At 41.5% G+C, this 26,587-nt stretch overlaps 1 protein-coding gene across 1 annotated transcript in view; it reads right to left on the bottom strand.

The window, feature by feature from the left end:
* The window catches only part of ldhbb (lactate dehydrogenase Bb), a 29,838-nt gene extending 19,850 nt beyond the window's left edge, over positions 1-9,988 (bottom strand). The window contains exon 1 of the mRNA XM_037766197.1: positions 9,791-9,988. The gene's annotated coding sequence lies outside the window, so the exon portion shown is untranslated. The remainder of the gene's footprint in view (positions 1-9,790) is intronic.
* Between the last annotated feature and the right edge of the window lie 16,599 nt (positions 9,989-26,587).

A 26,587-nucleotide genomic window follows, 5' to 3' on the forward strand; every position in this document is an offset into this window, starting at 1 on the left:
TTTTTTAAATGATTCTGCTGAACCATAATTCAAAAACAATATCTGATTTTCATTAGTTAATTTTCAGTGAATTTTTATTTATTATTACTTTTGTCAGTTTCAAGTTATTTCAGTGACCATTGTGGGTTTTTCTCTCTTTAACGGAAGGGTACCAACGATTTTGCCTACGTCTGTATATGACATATCTACTCTTAAACACATATACTGTACACATGCACACATAACTAAACACACACACGCATACAGATATCATTCCTTTTATGTGTAGAGCATAGGGGGAACAAAAACAAAACAAAAAGAAAATAAATAAGTAAAATATATATATAATACAGTGTATATACATACACATATATATTAATAATATGAATAATAATAAAGATGATGATGATGAGGTCATGATAATAATATCAATAACAATAATAATACCAACACTTACAATAATAAGTGAGATAAATAAATAAATAAATAACAATAATAAAGAAAACAAAATGTTTTAAGTTAATTCGAAGATCATATATAATTGAAAAGCGATTTAATAGTAGTGGCTGTTGCTTGCGTTTATACACAGGCAGTTTCAGTCTGTAGCATGTTTGTGGCATGAATTAATAACGGATAGCAGTTAATAACAATACAGTGTCACCAATGGTTTCCATTTTACAATAATGTAACAGTGAGTGAATATTATGCCATTTAGATGAAGTCTGCCTCTGTAACAGAAGAGGGCAGCATTGGCCACGTTATTCAAAAGAATCTTATTTTAGGTTTCATGTTATTCAATATCAAGCCAGCAAGCAAGCAAACTTAACGTTATATAGCTAAGTAAGTTCTTTATAGGAAAGGAAATTGGGAAAGAGACAGGAGAACAGTGCAATATGTTGCATCTGTGTAATATTGGACTATTGTCTGTGCAATATGGGCAAGACGGTAGACGGTGCAGTGCACTACCTGGGTGCAATACCTGCCATGGTGTGTGTGATGGTATGTGCCATTATGTATGTGGACTGTGTATGTGTTCAAACATTTGTTTCTGTGAAACTGTTTCCCTGTCTTGTGTGGAATCGTTTATTATTGTTGTTGATGTTGTTTTAATTTAGTGTTTGTAATTGCAGTTGGACGCAGTCCAAGAAAAATGTCCCAACGGGGACAATAACAGTATACCTTATCTTATCTTAGAAGAAATTTGTGTGCAGCCTACGAAATAAAATGTATTAATAACATCAAGAGAAAGCCAAAGATTTGTTTTTTAAGAGTGATTTTGCTTTTCTGAGACTTTGGCAACAGCAGCATCAGAGCGATCATCATTCGTTTTCAACCTTGAACTGGAAACAGCTAGATGTGTCTGCACAGAAGTGCTCAGACGCACTTTTGTTCCACCTTATAGCTGAACAAATATGAGATGAGATCTGGAACCAGGCAAAATTTTCAGTATTGTTTGACATCTTATTGACTATGATTCATTAAAACTAATAATGAAATATTACACAGGCTTCATTTTACACCATTACTGAGAAACAAACTTGGTCAAAGCTCTCCTAAATGTATTAAATGCAATTCAGGAAATTGGCACATATGCACATATGTTTTGGAAATGTGCAAAGATGCAAACATTTTGGAGAGAAGTAAAAAATGAGTTGGTTACCTTGATTGGATATGACTTGGAGCTATCACCTCTTCAATGTATATTGGCAGCTAAAGTGGACAGTGCAAGCAACAACCACAACACTGGGATACTCCTATATATATCAATAAAGACTATTCTCAAATTCTGGATCTGTGATGACTTTCCTGCAGTGGATGGTTGGAATAAGGAGGTTTTGAGAATACTCTGGAAAAGCTGACCTACACCTTTCATGACAATGTCAAGGGATTTGTTAAGATATGGCAACCAGTCTTGGACACGGTGGACCCATCCGGACTAGACTTTGTTCTACCTAATCAACAACTAATAACTGGTTACAGAAACCCTATTCATTTTAAGGTAATCATGTAATTTTTTTGATATCATTTTTGTAAAGTTGTGACTCCTGCTGTCTTTGTGTTGTGAATTGTAATGGTTGTTCAAAAACGATGAAAAAATTGGTTCTGTACTAGGCTTGTGGCGGTAGTCGGTGTAACCGGTGTTACGCGGTGGTCGGGCACACACTGATTACATTACTTTTTTTTACAGAAATAAAACCCATTTAGTTCATTTTGGCGTATCATCGCCGTGTTATCAATACAAAGTCGGACGACGGACACTACATACTGACAGTGAATTCTCCGTACGGAGTCTCAGCTCAGAGTAGCACGTGTCATATTTCACACACACACACCGGACGAAAGAGAGTTGACAGACAAGATGATGCGAAGCGAAAAGCAAAAACAATATTTCCATCTACAATGGATCCAATACGTTAATGAGGTCATCGCTGTGCGGAGGACGGAGCGGTCACAGCCAGTGTTCGCTGTGGAGCGTCGCCGGGTGGAAACCTGCAGCCCCGCAGCGAAAGCTGGACCGGAGAGGCCAGACACAGCCACCTGATGCTGAAGATCAAAGTAAGCGCGCTACACATATTGACCGTCATCTTTTCTTTTAAAATGTCCGGTGTAATCGGTAACACCGGTGTTGTCACAATTTTATTAATTGGTGGGAAAATTTCCGTCACATCCCTATCCGTACATATTTAGAACTGGACATATATGCAGTTGTTGCCAGAACCTCAATAAAAAAAACGTAATAATTGACAGATCAATCAATAATGAAAATAATTGCAAGTTGCATGCCTACACACTCGCACACAGACATGTTAGTGTTTTCCCACCTCCTGCCTGTCATGCTGGTCTCTAACTCTGCGGTGAGGCCTCCCCCCTCCTGCCGTGGGGACAGTGGTTTGAGGTGGCACTGTGTGGCTCCCCACCTGTCCTTCAGACCTGCCTTCTGGGGCTTTCTGGGATGCTGCTGCAGAAACCAAGCAATTGATCCCCACCTCAGCTCCAAACCACACTAAAATACAGCACTTCAAGTGTAGTTCAGCTTTTCCATAGTGCATTTGCCAATGGAGTGCAAGCATAAAAAAATGTTGAGCCCTTGAGAAACACCTCTTAAGCTTTCTTTGTATGTAATTTATACAGAAAATAAGGCATAGGCCAAGAATCATAGCGAGTGCCTCTTTAAGCATAACAGTCATGGCCTCTGAAAAATGATCAAAGCCCGCTCTTTAATCGTCAACATTCACATTTTCAGAATGAGTTCATTTAAAATGGAGCTGCTCCACTCAACGTCGAACAGTCAGTATAATCGACGACATTTCTTGACAGATGATTGTAAAATAAATCTGGAGAGCAAATGAAACAACTGGCAAAGACGCAACACAATTCATGGGAAAAAAGACGGCACATCTCAAACTAAAACATCCATGTTATAAAGGTGGATTTCTGATCACTTAGAAAAATGTTGAACACAGACTCCTCGGCCGAGTTTATCTTGGATTTTAAACATTTCTAAATCCCAATTGAGCCAACCACAGAAGTAGCTTAGGAAAAGTCAACCTTTACCACCCAGAGGATGTCTGATCCAATTCCACTGACACGACAAAACACATACTTCGTTATACCTAGTTATGACATTTCAGCACAACGTGTGATCACAGCCCTTGTCACCTCATGGGCGCACATCTGTTGCTTGGTCCAGATTTACATAGAAAACTAAAGCTGTCAGCTGTTTTTTTCTTTTATAAATTCTTTTAAAAAGGTTTATTTTGTTTGACAAAATTCACATTTAAAGGAACAGTGTGTAATATTTCAGGGGATCTATTAGCAGAAATGGAATATCATATTTATAACCGTGTTTTCATTAGTGTATAATCACCTGAAACTAATAATTCTGTTTTCGTTAACTTAGAATGAGCCCTTCGTATCTACATAGGGAGCGGGTCCTCTTCATGAAGTCCGCCATGTTGCTCAAACAAAACACTGGCTCTAGAGAGGTCCTTTCACATATTTACATTACCTGAAGGCCACAGCAGTTCTCCGACATGCTTGTGAAACTATGGTAATGTGAGCCCATGGATGTATAAAGAGAACTGGATACAGCGTTGTAGGCGGGCTCCCATTCATTCCTATGAGAGTTGCTCAGTGGCGCATGAAGCCAAAATGGTTCGACTGCCGAGTGATAAAGTTCCCGGATCATCCAGTGATCTTCTGCATCCGTTGGGCCCATAGAGCAGGCGCAGTAACGTTTCCTTTAACTCCGCCTCCCAGCCCTCGCTCCAGCCTAATGATTTAAATAAGGGCTTCTCAAGTGTTCATACTGGGAAGTTGATTTACTTAAAAAAAAAATCCGCTGAGTTACAGATGCCTCTTTCCCAATGTAAGTCTATGGGACACGGATGTTGTAGTACCACCGTTTGGCCACTACAAAATTTGCTTCACAGCCCAGCACTCTTCCTGGGGACTTGCGTAAGCCGCAGATTGCACAACCATGGTGCCGCCAGCCACTGTCTGACTTCCGTTGCTCCTAAAGTAGTGTTATTATGGTAAGGATGGCCTCTGAGCGAGGCGAACGGCGTTACCACGGTTTTGCACTCTGCAGCTCAGGTTACTGCAGTCTTGGAAAGGGAGGAGTGAGCAGAGGGGTACTCAGTTGGTTGCAATCTGCAACAACACCACTAGATGGCACCAAATTCTACACACTGTCCCTTTAGGATTTTTACCAGAGCATTTTGTTGTACCATCCAAAACTAAAAAAAAGTTACGTTTCCCTGCACTAATGACAACAATCTCTAATCCTCAGAGGATGTTATTACACTGTGCCAAACTAATTAAGATCAAGTCCTGGGCAGTTTCCTGTGCATAAAGGAGGGTAGGGTGCAGGAAGTGTCAGCAGTGTATTTCACAGGAGCTGAGATTTGTGTGTCCTGGCCTAGGAACAGCCATCTAGTAATGCTCACACAGTATATTTTCATCTGTTGACAATCCAAACTGGACACACGCTTAGTTGTAGGCATTTCTGTCCGAAGGAAAAATGAGACTCCCTCCCTGGTCCTTGTTGATGCCCATTTGGCCAACCGCCTGTTTGTATCATAAGTACTCCTCCATGTATTTGCGTTACTATTATGATTCGGGCTTTTCCCGTTTTATTTGGCCATTGAGTACAGAGACACACTTGCTCATGTCCTCACTGAACTTAAGGCAAACATTACTGTGTGTGAACTTCCATGTAGTGAATGAGGAATTTCTATAAAGTCTCCACAGTGTGGCACCCATGGGATGCCGTGTTGGATCACTGGGAGGAAAACTTAATGTAGGCCATCCATCTCCTCAAAATGTAATGCACCGACATAAAAGGATCAAGACAAATTTGATCCGTTAGAGCCGCTGAAAGTGACTCTTCTGCTACTGCAAATGCACTGCAACGCTAAGGAGCTTCACTGATGTAGATCTTTTATACACTTCAGGAGATCACGGACTCTGTGTGCATAGATAAAGCTGCTACTGAAAAGTATAAACAGAATCAACTTTTGGAGAAACACAACCCGACGTCACGCTGCGGTGGCCAATCACATAATCGTCAATCCAGAGCTGTACAACCCAGCCATGAGGGAACAAAATACGTTGATCGTCACAGTTAACGAGCCATTAAAGTGACTCGCAGAGGCCTCCGCACAACCCTGTGGCGAATCGCCACAATGCCGGATTTCACGTGAATGCAGCCTTAGAGTGTGTCTGTGTATGTGGGAAATGAATGGTGAAGTAAGAGAGAGAGAGAGACAGCGGCAACGGGAGCGAGAAACGTTATCGGCTTCGGCCACAGCAGGAAAAATGTTTGGTTATGTAGATATATACGGCTCATTCTAAGGTAACGAAAACACAACAACTCTTATTTTCAGGTGATTATACACGAAAGAAAACATACTTATTAATATTATATTCCATTTCTGCCAATAGATCCCCCTAAATGTTACACACTGCTCCTTTAACTTCATCAAATGGCCAGAAACACAACTCCAAATGAACGCTGATGTTGCTCCACATCTGCTGTTTGTGTAAAGAAGCAACTGTTGGCTGAGAAGTTCCCCAGATAAACTTTATAAGGTGATGTTAAAGTTGTGTTTTTCAGCTTGTTCCTGCTGCCCCCAAGTGGCCAAAAAATCAGTTAATGCAGTTTAAAGGAGAGCATGTGTTAGTGAGCTACTGTGCGCCAAATACAATCAGCAGCCTTGCCCAAACAGAAATGTATCCACTGTTCCTGAGCGCAAACCTGGCTCCAAAATGACAGGACCTTCAGGAACTCATTGCAACTCTACACTTCAACAACTTGTTGAAGGAATTTGTTCAAAGTGAACGCTTTCTTAGTTAAGAGACAATGATACGCAATGCAATATAGTGTCAAAACAGTCTGTAAACACACTGCAAAATTTCAGAAACTACATATTTGACTTAACTCAAGGTTCATCACCAGGTTGGCCTTATTTTTAACGTGCCTGACACGGCTGAACCGAACGGCCGGTGGCTCGCGACGAAAAAAGAGGGCAACCTCACACAGGTGACTGCCAGACTCTTGAGTTAACAGGAAAGAAATATTTCCGTGCTTAACTTGGCCGAAGCTCTCAACAGACCTGCCTCTGCTTAGTTTTTCTGTCCGCATGGCTGAACACTGGTACCGGACCAGTATGGGAAGAGCCAAGGACTTCTCAAAAGCCTCCTGTGATGTGTCGGTTGTGACACCGCCATGCCCCTCGACTGTTTCCTCTCTCTCCCGGACGCCTGGGCTCTGAGCTCACAGGCCCCTCACTCAAGCAAGGAGTCACCGTTCGGGAGCGTCAGCAATAACCGTACCTAATGAATGAGAAGTAGACAATCAACAGAGACTCAGCAGCACTCCTGGGTGCAAGTGCCAGATACGGGAACATGCCAACAGCTCAGGGCATTCAGCATTTTATTGCAATCGTTGGCAGGACTCAAGCTCAATTTTCAATTAAGTACCAAAAAAGAAAAGGGAATGGATTTTATAAAAGCTGACAACAAGGGAGCTCTTTGGGGACCTTTGTGTGAGGTGCTTCCATAGACTGACATGACTGTGTTTGTAATTTCCTTACGGGTGGATTTGAGGTCCTTCTGGTGTCGAGTTATTTTAAGTAATAGCTCTCAGCTCTGTCTCTACTGCAGCCAGGACACATTCCCAAAAACCTGGTGCTTCAAGCTGATATGATCTTATTTATTTAATCTTGAAAACTGAAACTTTTAGGCCTCATAGTGCCTAACCGCCTGAATAGACATGCTCTTTAGCCGGACCTACATCAGATCTATTTGGTCAGTAGACTAGGAGGTGCACCATGTGGAAAAAGCACTTGTCGTCATGTTTACTGTCCTTCCAGGAGGTAGTGTTGATGGTTCGGCTCCTGTAGCAGCTCATAGTTTTGGGTAGTAAAACGCCGGGGGCCTATCGATGCTCTGAAGCCTCACAGCGTGGCTCATCCGTGCCAGCGGTGAGGGACAAATGTGCCAAAGTTTGCTGGGTTTGGCTCTTTTCTCACCCCCTGGCTTCCAACACCGATGTATCCAGCTGAGGTACAATAATTTGACACCTCTTAAGCAGCTGGACCCTTTAGCGTGACAACCGCTGCTTTGTTTCATATTCCTGCGTATTTTGAACGCAATCAAAAATTACAGTCAGCAACATCTAAACTGTGTTTTTATCCACTTTGGACTTTTGCCCCTCTCCACCCCCCTTCAATCTCCTTTATCCCTCCCTTTCCTATGTGGGATTTAACGTACACTTTGTGGTAACCTTGCTAAGTTATCAATTTTTTCTATGTTCTCTCACACTGAATAAAGGCTTGTTTCTCTGCGCCTGCTTGTTACGACTTCAAGGACAGCTCCCTCCATCTGGCATTAAGTATTCCCGGTGCCAGTGTCGGGTTAACTGACACTCCTGCACTTAAACTAATGGCAGCGAGCAGTCATCTCCCATGAGGTGCTCACCTTGGAAAAAATCACCCAGCTCCCTCATCCTCAATCATAGTGGTGCTCTCGCCACCCACTGAATGAAACCGTGGGCATGAAAAGAGGGATTGTTTCACTATTCAGGCATACATGAGGGCAAATGAAAACATGTAATACGCATGTCCTGCCTTGGATTTGCCCTCCTCCCGAGTTCAATGAGACGTTGAGGAGTGGGAAGAGTTGAACAGCACGCAAATAGAAAAAGACACAGTCAGCAAATCGTCACTTTCATTAGGAAGGAAACATGCAACCGGATTGCTTTAGCAAAAGAACAAAAATAGTCAAGTATTAAACATTCGGATGCTTAAAAGAATAGTTTTGAGAAACTTAAATCTAGACTAGAAATTCAGTATGGGGACAAATTTTCTTTCACTGGGAATTCCTATTTTTTTCCCCCACACCTGCACCTTATATATACACAGTATATACCGTATAATAAAGTCCTATCTTATTTGACTCTTTTCTAGAGTTGTCAAAGTTAACGCGATAATAATGCGTTCACACAAATTCGCAACTAATTTCTTTAACACATTAACGCAACTTGCGATTTTTTGGTTGTAGCGGGCTGAGTTTTAAAGATAGAGTGAAGATACTGGTATCATATGAAACTAGAACCAAAGAATCCATTGGTACCAACCATGTCATACTAGCTTGTCGGGAAGGAGGCTAAATAAGGCTCAAAACTTACGCTACATTTTGGTGCGGAAAAACTGGCATGGCCATTTTCAAAGGAGTCCCTTGACCTCTGACCTCCAGATATGTGAATGAAAATGGGTTCTATGGGTACCCACGAGTCTCCCCTTTACAGACATGCCCACTTTATGATAATCACATGCAGTTTGGGGCAAGTCATAGTCAAGTCAGCACACTGACACACTGACAGCTGTTGTTGCCTGAGTTTGCCATGTTTTTTGCCATGATTTGAGCATATTGTTTTATGATAGTTCCTGGGGGTTTCTGGACAATATTTTTCATTGTTTTGTGTTGTTAATTGATTTCCAATAATACAAATATACATACATTTGCATAAAACAAGCATATTTGCCCACTCCCATGTTGATAAGATTATTAAATACTTGACAAATTTCCCTTTAAGGTACATTTTGAACAGATAAAAAATGTGTGATTGGCGATTCATCACAATTAAATATGGACAATCATGTGATTAATCGGGATTAAATATTTTAATTGATTGACAGCCCTACTTTTTTCATCAGAAATTGTGTTATTGGTCTGGGCTGAAAGTTGTTTAGGCTTCACACCCCTTCCAGACTCAATAGTCACTTTCCATGTTAATTAGAGTCAAAATATCATAAGGAGAATTTATATATAGGCTAAAAATCGGTTAACTGTAATGATAACGATGTCTCTTATTGGATTTCCCAGGACCTGTCTTCTTATTTTAACACATTTTACTTGGCTGTCCTTCGGAGATCGACTATTTCCATCCTAGGTAAGCTGTTAACATAAACATCTTGTACAGGTGAGTCCAGGGCAAAGAGAAGCACCTCTCAGACCACAGGAGAGCAGCATCACCACCCGTCCTCCTCTGAACCCCCTTCTCAAAGGAAACCTAAACAGCTTTTTAAGAATGAAGAGGTTTTTCAGTTTGTTGCTAAATATAGGCCAGCCCGGTGGGAGGTGGCAGGTTCCAGAGCCATTTTCAACAAAGATGAGCCCCAGGTCCTGCCTAGGGCCCGGCGGGTGGTGACTGCTGGTGGTCCGCCTTTCTCTTATGCACCGGCTCTTAAGTAAACACTGCAATCCTGCGGTCAGCTACAGCATGGCAACGGGCGAAAGGACTCACTGTGCAGTTGCACACAGCTATGGTGTGTTGTCTCCTCCAGCCCACTCAATCTTGGCTCCTCCCCGTCACAGAGGCCTCGGCAGGGGTCGAGGGCCAGCGACAGACCTTGATGTGTGATCCCAGAACCCTGCTGGGAACTCCTGGTGGGGGCAGTGTTGGACTTCACCCTCTGGACCCCTCTGACGGACCATTTTCCATCTGGAAAAAGAGGTCTAAATTAAGAACATTATCGTGTTTACTGGCATTATGCTAATTCATGATGATTTGCAAGTGAAATTTATCAGGACGGAGGATCTCAAACATTAACGAACCATGATCCGCTGTGATGGATAAAATGTACCTTTATTAGTGAATTGTTTAAGATGTGATAGGTTTATTTATTTATTTATTTATCTACCAGGGACAGTGCACATTAATCAATATTTCATTTTTTACCTCGATGTAAATGTGCCAGAGTTAGCTTAAGAGCTAATTTTCATCTGTAGTCCTTGGGCAGGTTATTACAAATTAGGAATATTATCAATACAATGCTTCAGTAAGCACTACAGTACATTCATCAAGGGGAACACAGAAAATATAATAAGGATATAATACACTGAAATTACTATGGTTAGCTCAGAAGAAATGCTCCCTGGAGCTTCTTTTAGGTTGAAACAAAAGTTTGCATGTTGTAGGCATTTCTTTGTCCATATCAAATTGTCCATAAATTAATATTCCTACAGTGAGATAGTGTAAATGGTTAATTGTGCGGATGGAATTATGTATATATCAGGTTTAGTAAGTTTAGCGTGTTAAGGAATAACAGCCACAAATATCAGGTTCAACCAGGAAATATCTGAAATCTCAATGTTTTTATCAGAAGGGCAACCTTTCCAGGATAATATGCCATTAATCATCAGGATCATATCCAATAAAGTGCCAGATTAATCAACACAGAGGAAAACTGACAGCCCCAGTCCTTATCCACTGAGGAAAATAAGGGGCAACAGGTAGGCCTTTATCCATTGAGCTCTGTTCTTGCATCGCTCCCCTATACACGAAGATCATAATTTGGGGAGTCTCAGTGGCTACCTGTAAGGACCACAGGGGTGGCAAATAGCAGGGCTGTGGCTTTCTGAGCTTCTTAGTGGTGCGAGCAGAAGGATTTACGGTAACTCTCAGACAAGCGTTCACAGCTTGGACTCTTGGCACGGATTCGATATTGTCCCTGGCTGAGCATCAAACCCACTGAACCTGAGGTCCAAAAGTACCTACACAAAAACCCTGGGATGTTTGAATGATAAATCGCCGACATTTAGTGGCAGAACAAAAAATATTGGCCTTGCTGGGGATATCAATTTTAATTTTAATTCACAGTGAGAGCGCATACTGGGTGGCTTGATTGACCAGAGATCGGCTTCTAGTTTAATTGACGGGCTCTTCTCTTTCGGGTGAGTTTTCCTGCAAATTCAGCACAGGTGCGATAGCAGAAGGCAACACTGCGGTGTGAAAGGTGCAACAAATGCCAGCGGGGGGGATATTAAATATCAACCATGATTTGAAATGCATTGACAAAGTTATCTTTAAGTTCATGTCCAGTCCCTTTGGGACACATAATTTATTCCTCTGAGTAACTGGACTCTTTCTCGGTGCCGGCTTCAGCCCGCCATGGCCAGCACTTCTGGTTTTGATAAAGGAGAAACCAGTTCCATGAGATTTCCTGAGTTCAATGATAAAACCATGTGGCAAAAATAGCTCAAGAAGTTAATACATCTGACATGCCAAGAAGCATAACGAATCAATTCAGTAATCTGCTCTGTTTTTAAGAAGGATTAGTATTCAAAGTAAGGATGTTTTTGAAATCACTGGTATCATTATCTTCAGGTAAAAGCATTTTAAACAAGGTTAATGCTGGATTTTATTAATGTGCTGACTGCTGATTATGCCAAGAGGTGCTTTACGAAGCCACAGGACTGAATTTAAGGTGAAAGAGGATGCACTGAGCCAAACACACCAACCGCCACCCTGGAGAAAAAAGCCATGTTGCTAATATTAGCGGGAAGACTGATTACACTGCTACTATTAGGTTTTGGCGTCAATTTTGGTCCATAAGTAGGAACGCCCTCGGCACTTTTCTTTGGTGTTCATGCCCTCGGCCCTCAATGGCACACTACATGATATTGTGAAGAGCCAGACCAAACATGCCGAAGCAGACCACAGGGTTACTCACAGCCCCTGCACATTCTTTTGAGGCTGAAATGTGACCCGGTCCTATTTTTCAGCAGCTTGTCAGACTCAGTGTGGTGCAGGGAGGTAAGCTAGGAGGGAAAACTGTTGTCACCTTTCTATAGCTCTTACTTTTTCTGACTTACAAGATGGCAACCTCGGGTGTCAAAATGAGACCAGATGGGCGGGTTGGGTGAGTGCTGGCAGTCGCCACGGATATGGAAAGCAAAGATGTACTTTCAACATCAGCGGCAGTAGACAGTAAATGGAAATTAGTTTATTGGTGAAGCTTTGCAAGTTGACGGACACACTCTGGTAAAGTAATAAGTGTAGTAACCACATGCATTAAGACATATAATGCCATATGTGAGACTGAAATTGAAGTGACAACATAATGATTTGGGGTGAATTCGGTGAAATTTTTTGTAGCAGCTTTAGGAAGCCGTGCATGTCCAGCTGTGTGTAAGATGCCTAAAACATTGCTGCCCCGGATGATGTCTGCTTCATTTCCAAAAAACATTCATTTTCTGTTTCCTCTCTCTATACAGTTGGAGAGCAAAGTCTTTGTTGGACAGCTTCAGACTTGGACTGGAAAAACACTGTCGGGCATTCAATATGTCCGAGGTTGTCATCAGATGAAGCTCATTTTGAAAAATGCTTGTTATGACTGCTGCTAACCATATCCACCCACTCTGTGCCCAGTGAGAGGGACAGCGGAGAGGAAGTGTTTCAGTCAGTCAGGTCGTACTTCATCTCAGCAGGCTATTGAGCTGCTGGACGGTGGACAGAGCTTTAAAGTGAAACTTTGCACACTTGAAAGCTGCTGGTGACACAAAGCATGGGAGAAAAGCAGCAAAAGAGTTTCTAAAAACACTGTAGGACTGTCTGAGGAGGTCACTACAATGTAACACTGCATTTCCTTTTGTTAACATGATGCGAGTACAATGTTTTTGACCAAAATCAAAACCCGCAAAATTAGCCTGGTCCCACATCTCTGAATAACTGCCTACATGTTTTTTCAGCGATCCAAAAAGGTTTGGTGTTGTGCTCATCGATGGCTCTGAGCCAAAATAAGCTTTGCATGTGGGATTAAGAATGGCGACGTCACCTTCCTGTGCCAGAGCCAGAAGAAAAGGGACAGAAAGATTTCCACGAAAATGGTAACAAGTGTGAATGAGATTGACGCAGCTGTACAGGTTGTGTTAAAGGAACAGTGTGGGACATTTCAGGGGATCTATTAGAAGAAATGGAATGTAATATTCATAACTATGTTTTCATTAGTGTATAATCACCTGAAACTAATAATCGTGTTTTCATTAGCTTAGAATGAGCCCTTCATATCTACATAGGGAGCAGGTCCTCTTCACGGAGTCCACCGTGTTGCTCCGCCATGTTTCTACAGTAGCCCAGAACGGACAAACCAAACACTGGCTCTAGATGCCGCCAAATCCTACACACTGTACCTTTCAGTCAACTTACAGCAATAACTCTTAAATCTGCATATTTCAATGTTGAAAAATGATTAACGGCTTGCAGCAACTACTGGTTCTGTGTTGACTAAAAAAAACATTGGTTGCGAATTTTACCAACCCTCGTGTCAGAACCGACAATCACTGGCGCAATCAAATCATTTTTCACATTCCCAGACTAATTTTCACCCACATATGTAGTGAAAAGCTGGACTGTAAAGCCTGGCTGTCATTAAAGAGAGCCGCGCTGTACCACTAGCAGGTGGAAGTAGATTAAACACAGTAGAATACATTAAACAAAAGGACCGTATTTCATTCCATTAAAATATGCCCGGATCTATTGCATTGTTAAGTATCAGCATAGATCGGGACACCTCTAACTGTAATTATGGTAACTCTGATATGGCATTAAAGCAGTATCTGCAAAAGTTACATAGGCTCACTTTAAACTACCTTTACTATCAATGAATTTTCCTACTTTATGATTTCCTACATTTGCCCTAGATTACCTTACATTGTCATGCATACTGCTGTTGGTTTTATTTGGAGAGCCAGTTAAAGTCACAGTGAGGATAGCAAAAGAAAGACAAGAAGTATGTTAAGAAAGACAAGAAGTATGTTGGGTTTAGGGCTGTCCTCGACCAAAGAAATTCTTAGTCGACTAACAGTCATACGATTTTGTCAACTAATCGATTAGTTGATTTAATCGACAGATCTGTAAAACTGAGTTTTTCCACCAAGAATCACACAAAAGCACCAATTTAAATCTGGTGTTTACCAGAGATGTGCTCGTAAGTTCTAGTAGGGTCACTTACTCAAAATACATCTTGTAGCTGCAATGCATTATGGACTACTGAGGTGGCTGTTAGTGAAGAAATTTTATCTTCTTCCTCCATAATGGATTTCTCCCTGTAACATTGTTGTAACCCCTGCACTTAACTTGTATTACTGATGTTTGATCGACACATTTTGTGCTGTCATACTACATTATCCAGTCAAATTGACAGTCAATGTGATGCTCTGCTGGCCACTGTTCTGCAGTAATAACAATCACAATGTTTTCATTTTAAACATGAAAGACTGCGATCAGTCTATACCTCCCCATTATTACCAGTTCCTCTAACTGCAGGTTTCCACCGACCACAAACCTACACATTCCTCCCTCCGAGCACAGCCACAAAAGCAGTTCACCTCCGCATTGACCAAAACTCACTGTGCGAGTTTAAAAAAGGGCCAGACTCCCCAAGAAACACGGCCAGCTTTACCACTGAAATAGATTTCAATAAATTTTAATTTCCGCAGCCACTTTTCCCGGTCTCGAGAACGTAATGAATTACCAAACAAAAGCCTCAAAAGAATTCCCTCCCATTTCGCTTTACTCAATGAATTACCTGCGACCACACAAGGAAAACAAAAGATGGCAAGTTTATTTTTCTGTGGTGAGGCCGTTTCAACGGAGCGATTATTCACTGACACCACCTTCAAAGGTTCCTCAATCAAAACCTTCAAGCACCACTGATAGTCCTGAGCTACAGTGGGAACATTCCTGTACTGTGTATTACATTGTCACTTTATAATTAGTTAAGAACTGGAAGGGCATGTTTTGTATATTTTTTCACCGATAAAAGTAACATCTGTAAAGTATTTATCCAAGAAAGGTTTCAATGCTGTAAAGCAGATTGGCACGCTGTTTAAATGTATGACTTCAAGCTACTAATGTGTTTATTATAGTCATATTTAGATAGTTGTACACAAAGAAGCATATTGTTCACTATGTGAGCACAGATAAGATTAGATTATTACAGCAGCAAACACAGCATTTGAATCAATGGCCAAATCTAGATTATTTTCAGTCTGATTACTGGCAAACACCATACAGCAAGAAAAAACAAACTTCACAGGAAAAAAAGTAAAATTCTTTAAACCAGGGTTACAAAGTGCTTTACAATTGCAAATAAAGGCGATAAAATGCATTTGAATAAATATTTAAATCAAAGACGAGCACGAATTATTAAAGAATAAGAACACAATTGGGGAAAAGAAGCACCAATAAAATGTATTTGACAATAGTGAGATGAGATTAACACTCCCTCAGAGGGACAGTATGATATAACCCGGGAGCCTCACCTTAAAAAATAGAAGCTACACCGAGACCAAGTCATGACCAAGACCAGAGTGCATCGAGACCGAGTCAAGACCGAGAGCAGAGTGCATCGAGACCGAGTCAAGACCGAGAGCAGACCAGTGCGAGTCCCACACTGCTCGAATTTTGAGCTGCATGACTAATTTTCGAGTCAGACCGAATTTCTGATTTGTCGGGCGCCGTTTGCCGTGCAGTGTACAGGCAGGGGCTGAGGACCGATTAACTCCTCCTGACTGTCCATCGGACATTTTGGTCGGCCGTCCACAGGCTCTCGCACAGTTGAAGCAGAGCCCCGAGCCGATTCTCCAATGTCAGTGCCTTTTTTCTACTTTTCTTACAGTAATCAGAGCGTAACTATCAAGATAACAATGTACAAAAGATATAGTAAAAAGTAGCTGGCTTACCTCCAATTTTCTCTGCAAAATAGACAAGCCATACTGTTCACGTCTTCCTAGCCACCTGCAAGTCCACCATACGCCAGCGCCTCTTTTTCACAATGCTAACAAGGCAGCACATTGCTGACTTGTTGACACTGTGACCAGTACAGATCTCTGCTACCAAACAAACTTTACCTGCCTCGGAGCTTTCTAACAAACAACTTTATTGACAACTGTAAACAGCCAGAGCGGTCCGCAGGGGCCGACGGGCCGTGTTTTTTAAAATTATTTTACATGTACAGTTACTCAGGTCCTGGCAGACGATTGGACCATGCAGTGTGAACACATAAATCGTTAGCTTTGGCTTTACATCGGAAACTATCTACTCGTACAGTAGGAGCAGGAATTACACAACAACATTTCTAAAATCATACAGTGTATGCCCATCTTAAAACAAATGAGGATTATGTAAATATAATCATAAACAAAGTGACATGAAAACTAATTAAAAACTGGATAATAATAATAATAATAATAATATGGGAATAAGAAGAAAACAGATGTGTGAATATATGTCTGGTGCATTTTGTTGCTCTGGCAGAGACTGGTTTATTGCAGAAAATACTTGTGTGTTTGTTTGTTTGTGTATGCTTGTATAACTGTGGGGGTATACATGTATGTGTGTGTGTGTGTGTGTTTGTAAGTGGCCTGTGTGTGGCCAGACTCGCTGGGCTGATCTTGGCCCCTGGCTGTTGCTGGCGTTCAGCATGTCTGTAAAGAAACAGCTGGAGGCAAAGCCAACACCAGTCCCGTTCAGGAGCTCGGCCCTGCCAGCAGCGACAGATTCCAGAACTTTCCATGGTCCCGCGTCGCCATGCCAACAGGTCTTGGCACGGCACAGCTGTCCTGATCTGCACACCTGGCCCACCAAGAGTCCAGAATCACCTCTCCTGTCACTGTGTGATGAACAGGTCATTTACAACCCAAGTGTTTGTGTGTTTTTAAGAGTTATGGGCCCAGGTAAAGAAAACACCGTGGCAGTGGACCTCCTGTATGTTGCCCTAATCAAACAGAGCTGAGGACCTTAGCACCGGAGAATAGCCGGGATTGAATTTGTTCAGACGGGTACTGTGGAAAACCCACACAGAGGGATATTCAAAAAGAAACTGCATTATGGAAATGAAGCTTGATAAAGATTTGTTTTGTTTGCCTTTGATTTTTGAGGTTTTGGGGTTTCAGCTTGAACATAGAGGGTCGCGCAACACGCCTGGGACAAACAGGAACATCTAACTGCAGTGTAGCTACAGGGAAAAAAATTATGTGACATATTTTTGTCATCTGCTATGCTTTCCAAAGTGACAAAATGCCCAGGTTTCTCTGGACAGAGAGGTTACTCGCTGGAGAAAGTTAATAATTTCGCTGTAATATTCAATTTCTCAATTCTTGTAGGTAGAGTGTCTACATTACATTATATTACATTTATTCAGCAGATAACTTTGTCCAAAGCGGCTTATATTTTTTAACATCTTGACTCAATGACTTTGACATATAGACTGGTAGAACCAGGAATCAAAACACCAACCTTACGATTACTGAGCTCTACCACATGGAGCTGTACCCGCCCCACTGGTGGCCGCCCTATGATGAAAACAGGAGGGATCTACTCCATGACATTTCCATCATGTGATAATTTCCAGTTTGCCACCCAGCTGCTTGCTATAAGGAAATGGTCTTTAATGAGAAAAAACAGAGAATAAGTGTTTTTTGTACTACTGGGGGACAAAACGGTGGGTTATTTTAGAGTTACACCGATCCACTTTTTTTCCAGTTACAATCCAATTCCGATACCGGAATTTGGATATTTGCCAATACAATATAAGTCCGATGTCAGAGATCTTTTTGTACAAAATTTGCACAACATTGCAGTTTTGCATTTAATTCAAATGTATTGCAAAGCAATTTAAAGAGCCAAAAGACCGTCACTGACTGAGACAAAACAAAGGCAGGCCATGTTTATACACACACACACACGCGTTTGAATGAATCTCTATTGAGAGCACCGTGGACTGGCTCTCACCGCCTGCTTAAGGCGAGCCGACCGTGTTTTCCCGGTTGAAAGCCAGGGGACCGTTACTGTAAAATACCAACAATAGTAATGTGTTGTTTATCATGTTTATTTCCTCGACCTCCGTGCTAAAGACGCTAGTGTAGTTAACTGGCTTCTTTGCAGCCGTAACACGGCCGGAGGGACTTTCTCCACTTTTTCTCCACAATATTACATGTTCTGAATGGTACGTGGATTGGTAACCTCAGGCCGATATCTGATGCGTGAATTACGTCAGTATCAGAACCCGATACCGACATTGTATTGGATCGTTCCATCTCTAGATTATTCGTAATGAATACAAGAAAAACGGGATATTTAGCAGGAGCGGTAACAAAAACTCAAATGTTAGTAAGATATTTACCACAGCAGTGACCGCTGTACCAAATAACATGATCACAAACAATAAAAATGTTAGTAGTAGTTTTAGAGTACTTGTGTAACTGTATTGTGTTGCCCCTTAAAATAAGGGGATAAATGTAACAACTGTTATGTCAACATTAAAATGGGATATTAAGAAGCCAAAATAATTTGATCTTATCACGTCTGTTTTGCAACATAGGAACAAAATAATCACAGTTGACATTATTCTGTTGCGTACAGAACATGAAGACCAGATAACACTGGTTAAAAAGGTCTGGAATAATCATATCTGAACCACAAATACATGCTGAGCTTTACGATGATAAACTCCCTGGCTGAAGGAGTGAAGGACGGTAGGTTTTGATTTACTTTGAAGGATATTTTGTTCCCTGCTAGCCGTGCTGGGACTACAGCAGCTATTACTGCTGAACCTTTACGTTCCTGCGAGGAATGCTGACAGAATATGAACCATGAAACACTAATCTGAACACAGCCAGATTCATGACAGCCAACATGTGTGGCCCACACACTTGAGATATCATATATCGCTAATCTAATATCAAGTGAAAAGTGATAATTTAGGCTATTAATGATATCACAGTTAAGAACTTTGGATCAATTCTGAATACAGCCACAAGCTTGAGCTCTGTAAATAAGACAATTTTATGTTCAGCGGCTTCTCTGTTGCTTTGGCCAAGTGATGCTTTGACAGCATCTGGGCTGAAAACTCTGTTGATGTGTTCAGTTGTGACTAGCCACTCTAATTCAATTACGGAAAAAAACATTTCAAAACCTGATATTTAAGGAGGAAAAGTAAGAGGTTATGCACATCATGAAAATGCACATTTCACCCGGTGTATCTTGGCTCGACATCTTTTAAAAGAAGCCAAACTTTATTGCCATTGGAGAAAAAGTTGTAATTTTTGAAGTGGTGTGTGTATGAGGGGGATTATTTCTTGCTCTGTCTCCCTGGATATAGTTGCCACCCATGATATCTAACTCTAAGCTTTACACATAAACACACTCTCACACATTAGGGGTGGAGTACGGAGAGAAAACATGATTTGTGTGTGGATGTCCGGCATGTGAACATTTTGATTGATGGGCAGCTAAAGAACACAGGCCGATCCTTATTAGTTAGGCTGAAGGCTGCCAGCTCTGAGGGATGCGTGGGCATGTCCTCCTTGGTAAGTGATCAGGTGTTTGACTATGTCTGGTAGGAAGGAAGTCCTTATTAATGTTGAGGAGAAGGCCGAGGCTCAGCAACCTCAGGCATGCCCGCCCACACACACACACACACACACATACACACACACACGCTCCCATCCAAACAGCACAGTACTGCTCTCGCTGTGGTTCATTACTGTAGAAGAGAACTGGTGTGCTCTTACATGAAAAGTCATGATTGGGAACAGATATCTACAGCTGTGGAGGTGTTAAAATAAATCTATCAACATCTTTTACCGTTTTAACCCTCCCTGTACTTTTTTCTTTTCTGGCCTTTGTTTTACCAAAATACTTTTAACCTGCATTAACTGACGTAAGGTGTAAACACAACAGTGACATATTATCACCTGTTAAGTTAACCATAGACTATATATAAAGATGGACGACATGGCAGCTCCCCTGAAGTGAAGCCAAAACATCTTGATCACCCCCTGGTGGCTGGCTGCAGTATAGGTCATAAATCCCCTCCATGTTAGCAGATGGGACATGGACCAAACTAAAAAACACGTCAAAAACATTTTTCCCAAAGATGGTTGCTGTCATTTTAGGTTATTATCACTCTGTTCATGTGTTCATTTTTCTGATGAGTTTGGTTTTAATTAGTTATTTGATGCTATAAAAAGGGGATGAGACGTCATGAATGACAGCGGTAATTGACAGCTGCTCTGAGTATAAAGCTAGTTGTACGTAGAGTAGGAATGTCGAGAGGAGATGTAACTTTAACTTTCCATAATGTTTGTTTCAACCATAACGATCTGTATATAAAGTTATTCATAGAAACGTCTGTATATATAGATCTTTATATAACATATAATAACATATTATATGGTTCATACAGTCACTGACCGTGTTGCTTGCTAGCTTAGTGACATTTCCACTGGTGGTTAGCCAGTGATGTCTGACCATTGTGTGTGTTCATATCCATACGCAGATAACTTTTGTACAGTGGGTGGAAGTAGAGACACGTCGTCCATCTACATATACAGTCTATGTGATGAACATGCCACTTTAGTGTAAAAAGGTGAAAGTCTAGAGCCAGTGTTTGGTTTGTCCATTCTGGGCTACTGTAGAAACATGGCTTTGCTAAATGGCGGGGTCCGTAGAACAGGATCCGCTCCCTATGTAGATATGAAGGGCTCATTTTAAACTAACGAAAACATGATTCTTAGTTTCAGGTGATTATACGCTAATGAAAACATAACGAATATTATATTCCATTACTGCCAATAGATCCCAGTGCGCTCTACACACTGGCCCCTTTAAGTCCAATATTCACTCTCTTTTAGCTCTGAAACTCACTAATTAACACATTATATCTTGTTTGTTTAATACATGTGTAAAAACAGCATGCTGTGGTTATATGTGCCAGACATCAAACAAACGTAGATATATTTTGTTAATTAGTGAGCTCTAGAGATGCTGTCAGGTGTATTTTGTTACTTTCGTAGTGAGCAAGACTAGCTGTTTCAGTCGTTCAGCTAAGCTAAGCTAACTGGCTGTTGGTGGTATCTTCATATTTACTATGAAGATATGAGAATGGTATCAATCTTCTCATCTAACTCTCGGCAGCTGCAAGTCATAAACCAAAAAGAATGAGCTGAAAGAATCGGGACCACTTTTACATACAACTTGTGATTAGTGATCAGTGCAGCTTTAAACTCTGCATCTTTAGCAAAAAACACCATCCATTTTGGGTGGGTGTGGGAATCCCCCTGACCCTTCATCGTCGGGGACAGAAATACCAGCGACCCGTGAAACGAACACATCACACCTACACAGCCACTTCACTCCCACCATTAACACTGAACTTTAAAGGCCTACAACAGCTCTTTTCCCCCTGTAATCCATCTGCACCACAAAGCTCAACTCTCCTTGGGGACAGTGTAATATAAACATATTCAGCATGCCTCAGTATTTCCAAAGCCACCCACATTAAGCCTTACCCCATCTGAGAGAAAGGGGATCTAGGTCTGAATCAGTGCCGCTTTATTTACAACTCTTACAAAACAAACTTTTAAAAGCTAATTCCCTTTTGCTCGTGCAGTGGAGAGGCAATGAAAGCCCTGCCTTATGTTACAGGGTTGTGAGACCGTGGGCAGCACAAAACCAACAGTTGTGAGCTCTGCCTTCCTTCCTTTGCTTTACAAGGGGATGCAGATTGGAGAAATATGTTGGCTGTTGTGAGCAAATCCGCTTCATGGAGTTAGACTGTTGGAAAACCACAGTCGGACAGAAAACAAGCCGCCTGGCCAGAACCCATGTTTGAATTACACTCAGTGTTGATTTATCTGCTGCCCAGAGTATGTAATCGAATGTCTAATGGACTCACTGTTCATTAGTGAATTAACACTTTTGAACATTTACATCATCAAGTCACGTGTTTTCAATTTATGAAAGAAAAAGTTATTTCAGAGTTTTTCCTCAGAGGGTGGGGATATTTTTTCTCTGGTGAAACCCATTCTGAAAAATATAGAATTACAGAACCAGTTTCATTAACTAAAGGTCAACACGAGACCAGAACACCTCTTAAAACTGTGCCTCGTAAAGATTTAAAGGGAACATTACTGACATTTTTAAAGAACCAATCCATAAATGTCTGTCTGTGGCCTGTGTTGAAATACTATCATCCCAAACTAATCAAAAACTCAGTGTACTTTTCTCAGTTTGACAGACAGAACATGACGTTTGACCTACATGTCGTGTGAATTTACTAGGGGTGGGGGAAAAATCGCCTAATCACCTATGTTTCGCAATTTTTTTTTTAAGATTTTGAAATTGATTTTTGAATGCCATAATATACTGTATAAACAGTATATATGAACATGATGGGGCTGCACAGTGGTGCAGTGGTTAGCACTGTCGCCTCACAGAAAGAGGGTTCCCGGTTCAAATCCGGCTTCCTTCCACAGTCCTAAAACATGCAGGTTAGGTTAATTGTTGACTCTTAATTGCCCATAGGTGTGAATGTGAGCGGGAATGGTTGTCTGTCTCTGTGTCAGCCCTGTGATAGTCTGGCGACCTGTCCAGGGTGTACCCTGCCTTCGCCCAATGTCAGCTGGGATTGGCTCCAGCCGCCCCGTGACCCCGGATAAGCGGTTACAGATAATGGATGGATGAGTATGATGTCTATATATATATATATATATGTCTGTATATGAGTCTATGAAGAGGTAGAAGGAAGTTACCGCTTTTATTGTTGTAGTCTGAGTAACGTGATGTCATATCTGTTCCGTATCCATCAAAATCCAAAACAAACTGCAGGTAGCCAAAATGAGAACGTAGAAAACGACGAAGGGTCTGCGTGGATACGACCTGCACCATCATATTTTAAATCCAAAGTGGTAAACACTACAAATACAGTAAATGGAAACACTTTGGGTTTCACACATTGCCAGGAAAAGCAGAGCTAGACATGGCTAAAGCTGCATGCTAACTCTGTCATGGAAAGGAAATGTTATCGTATTGCGGTAACTAGGGCTGTCACGATATCAATTTTTCTCAATACGATTATCATGGCAAAAAAATATCACGATAACGATATTATCGCGATATCATTAAAAAAATTACGCAATCACTTGAAATACATCTGTAACTTTATTTGGTCCAACGTTTGTTTGTTTTCTTTCCTAAACAACGGATAACAGTGTATTTTACATGGCAGTGAGTGTGTCTTAACTGAATAAACAAATACAATATAATAAATAGGCCTAGCTGACCTGCTCCTTTTTCTTTCCCTGATGATTTCTCACATTTCTTGGACCACAAGAAAAGTACCAGCTGTCACTGTCTTGTTTAACAGACCGTAATTAAGTTAAGCCAACTTTACTTAGCACATAAATAAGCTAACATAATCATTCACTATCACCGGTGGGGTCCGAGCTAGCCAACACCGCCCAGCTCCAGCCGGTTGAAGCTGGCCAGCCAGGACCCGCCGGTGGTGACGGGTGGCTCGGCTGGTTGGAGCCGGGTGGGGTTGGCCAGCCGGAGCCCGCCAGTGATAGCGAACGACCCAGCCAGCCAAAGCCAAGCAATGCCAGCCGACCGGTTCACAATTAGTAGTTAATAGTTACAATTCAACTATACTGGAAAAACAAAGTTCGGAAACTTGTGTTTGGTCGATTATTTCTCTGTTGTTACAATGCTAATTGGCATTGTATTTTACATCGTTGGAAAGCCTGTTTATTTACCTTCGCAATGATGTCCAACCTGTAAGGATCATGCATTTGTGGGATGAGCAGCACAGCTGATTATGTGGGTAGAGCCCAAGAAAAATTTGCCAAAATGCTCTGCGCATGGTAATAAGTGTATTCTCATAAGGCTACCAGGAAGCCTGCAATGACTGCCCTTCCTCGTCAGGCCCGTTTGCGCTGGTGTCGACAACACAGACAATGGAACCTGAACATGTGGGGGAATGTCATGTTCAGTGATGAGTCCAGGTTCTGTCTGCCAAAGTTGGATGGCAGGGTCAAAGTATGGAGACGACGCGGAGAACACTATGCTGATTGTTGAACCGATCGAGTAACAGCTTTTGGTGGGGCAGTATCATGGTGTGGGGCGGCATCTCCCTCACTGGCAAAACAAGGCTTGTCATCATTGAAGGCCATCTAAATGCAGGGAGATATCGGGATGAGATTCTGCAACCTGCAACCTGCAATGAATCCTGGTTGAGGAATCGAACGCCATCCCACAGTGTGACCAGGTTGGTGACTAGCATGAGGAGGAGGTGCCAGGCTGTTGTGGCTGCGTATGGATCTTCCACCGCTACGGAGGCTCCTGACGGTGGATTAAATGAATAAAGTGTAAAATTGCCATTATGTCTTGTTTGTTCCTTGTTACTGATAGAGAGTTCAATCATCCAATCCACCAAACAACTCGAAACAAGAGTCAATACCAACAGGAGAATCCACTGTTTACCATTGACGGAGCATTTTGGCAAATTTTTCTTGGGCGCTACCCACATAATCAGCTGTGCTGCTCATCCCACAAATGCATGATCCTTACAAGTTGGACATCATTGCAAAGGTAAATAAACAGGCTTTCCAATGATGTAAAATACAATGCCAATTAGCATTGTGACAACAGAGAAATAATCGACCAAACACAAGTTTCCGAACTTTGTTTTTCCAGTTTATATATGTCACTTTACTGAATTAAAACATTTTATTATTATTTTCCTGTCTTGATTTAAGCATCAGCCTGATTTTGAATATATCTGATGGTATTTTATAAATTTGTTTAGTGTCTGTTTCTCAGTGACATTTTACTGCATTTACTTTCACATACAGCTATTTTAATAGCCGTCAAAAAGAAATGCTTGTTTATAGAGTCTGTTCATTTAGAGTAGATCTAAAGAGACATAGATCCTCCTTTAACACTGTCCTCTTGTATTTGGTCACATTTTTAGTGCTGCTCTAATTTATTGTGTCTGCACAGAAAAAAATAACCACTTAGATGACCGAGCTCATGTAATTTTAAAAGGCTGTCTGTCTGTGTTTGGTGAAATTGTCAGTAACAAAATATGTGGGCGTCTGTAAAAGAGCATGATGTCATTGTTTGTGTCACCACATTTGACCATTTTTGCTTTATAAACGAACTGGAATGCATTTTCTATAAAATAACAAATACCATCTTTGAATATTGCAGATTTAACAGTTCCTTTAACAAAGACACTAAAAAACTAAAACTAAACTAAAGAGACCACACACTAGACCATACCAATTTATAATAAATTATCAAACATGACATATCCCTTCTCTATTTAGCACCAGTGAGTCTGACAATGAAGTGACTCCTTCTGAAATTTGTTTTGCTACTGCCATAAAACTTCATGTGCGATAATTTTCTTTGTAAATGCTATTTGCTGCTGCTGCTGCTGCAGTGACCCAGTATCATCGTACTACTTCTCACCTTGTCTTCAGGATTCACCTTTAAAAGGTGCTAAATATGGGATTGGGAGCATTTCTATTGCCTCTGCACAGCTCTCAACATGGCGACGGCTGAACCGTCATCTCATTGCCAACGGTGCTAACAGCGAAAAACAACGGCAACAGTGCTGACAGAGCTATAGGCCTCACAGTTTAACATATGTCTCAATTCCCTGATTATCAGCTCTTAATTAAAAGATTTGTTTTTCCACTCAAAAAGTGCAGTATTTGGAAAGGAATACGGTTGGATTTCTGTGCCAATGTGTTAGTTAAAAATACTTAATAAATATAAAACACATTACAAGGATTGTGCTGTTGCCCCTCTCCAGTTTCCAATCTGTCACCGCTTGTGTCAGTGCATCAGAGAGATGCTCACTGTGTTGCTCTCATAAAGGGGGCGCGTCGGCAAAACACAACTTTTTATCTCCCACTCTGAAGTGATGTGGTGGGCAGCCAGTCACAGTTCAGTCATTTTCAGTAGCCCTGGATGTCCATCCGTCTGTAGTAAGAGCTACACGGTCTGTGTTGGACAATTCTTTCACAATTCCTAGTCGTGTCTGTTCGAGAATTACTGTGTTGCTTAAGCGCGGCTCAAGTAACGATACGTTAATCATATGCTGAAATCCAGCGTCCTCCACGACTGCAAAAGCTGCATACCTTTTGATATAAACCTCCCCAATGCTGTAGTTGTGGTTTTTGCCCTGTCTGAATCTGCTTGTAGAGGCTGTTTAAATGCTGCGGGGAGAAGGAGTTGTTCTTTCCCACCCAGCTCTCTTCTCCTTGCGCTAACGACAGACACACCGAGGTGATGTCTTCATAAATGGCTCATCATATTGGAAGTATTGCCGCTAGCATAAACCAGACATGTTGCAGAGTGTCCGTTTTATCCACCACATTTTTCCGTCGTTTTCATAGGTAACACTAAATCCGTAATGCTCCCATACAGTAGAGCGAAACAATGCTGGTGGATCCTGTACTTTATCGT

The sequence above is a fragment of the Sebastes umbrosus genome, chromosome 4 (genome assembly GCF_015220745.1).
Source record: "Sebastes umbrosus isolate fSebUmb1 chromosome 4, fSebUmb1.pri, whole genome shotgun sequence".
In the NCBI taxonomy this organism is placed as follows: domain Eukaryota; kingdom Metazoa; phylum Chordata; class Actinopteri; order Perciformes; family Sebastidae; genus Sebastes; species Sebastes umbrosus.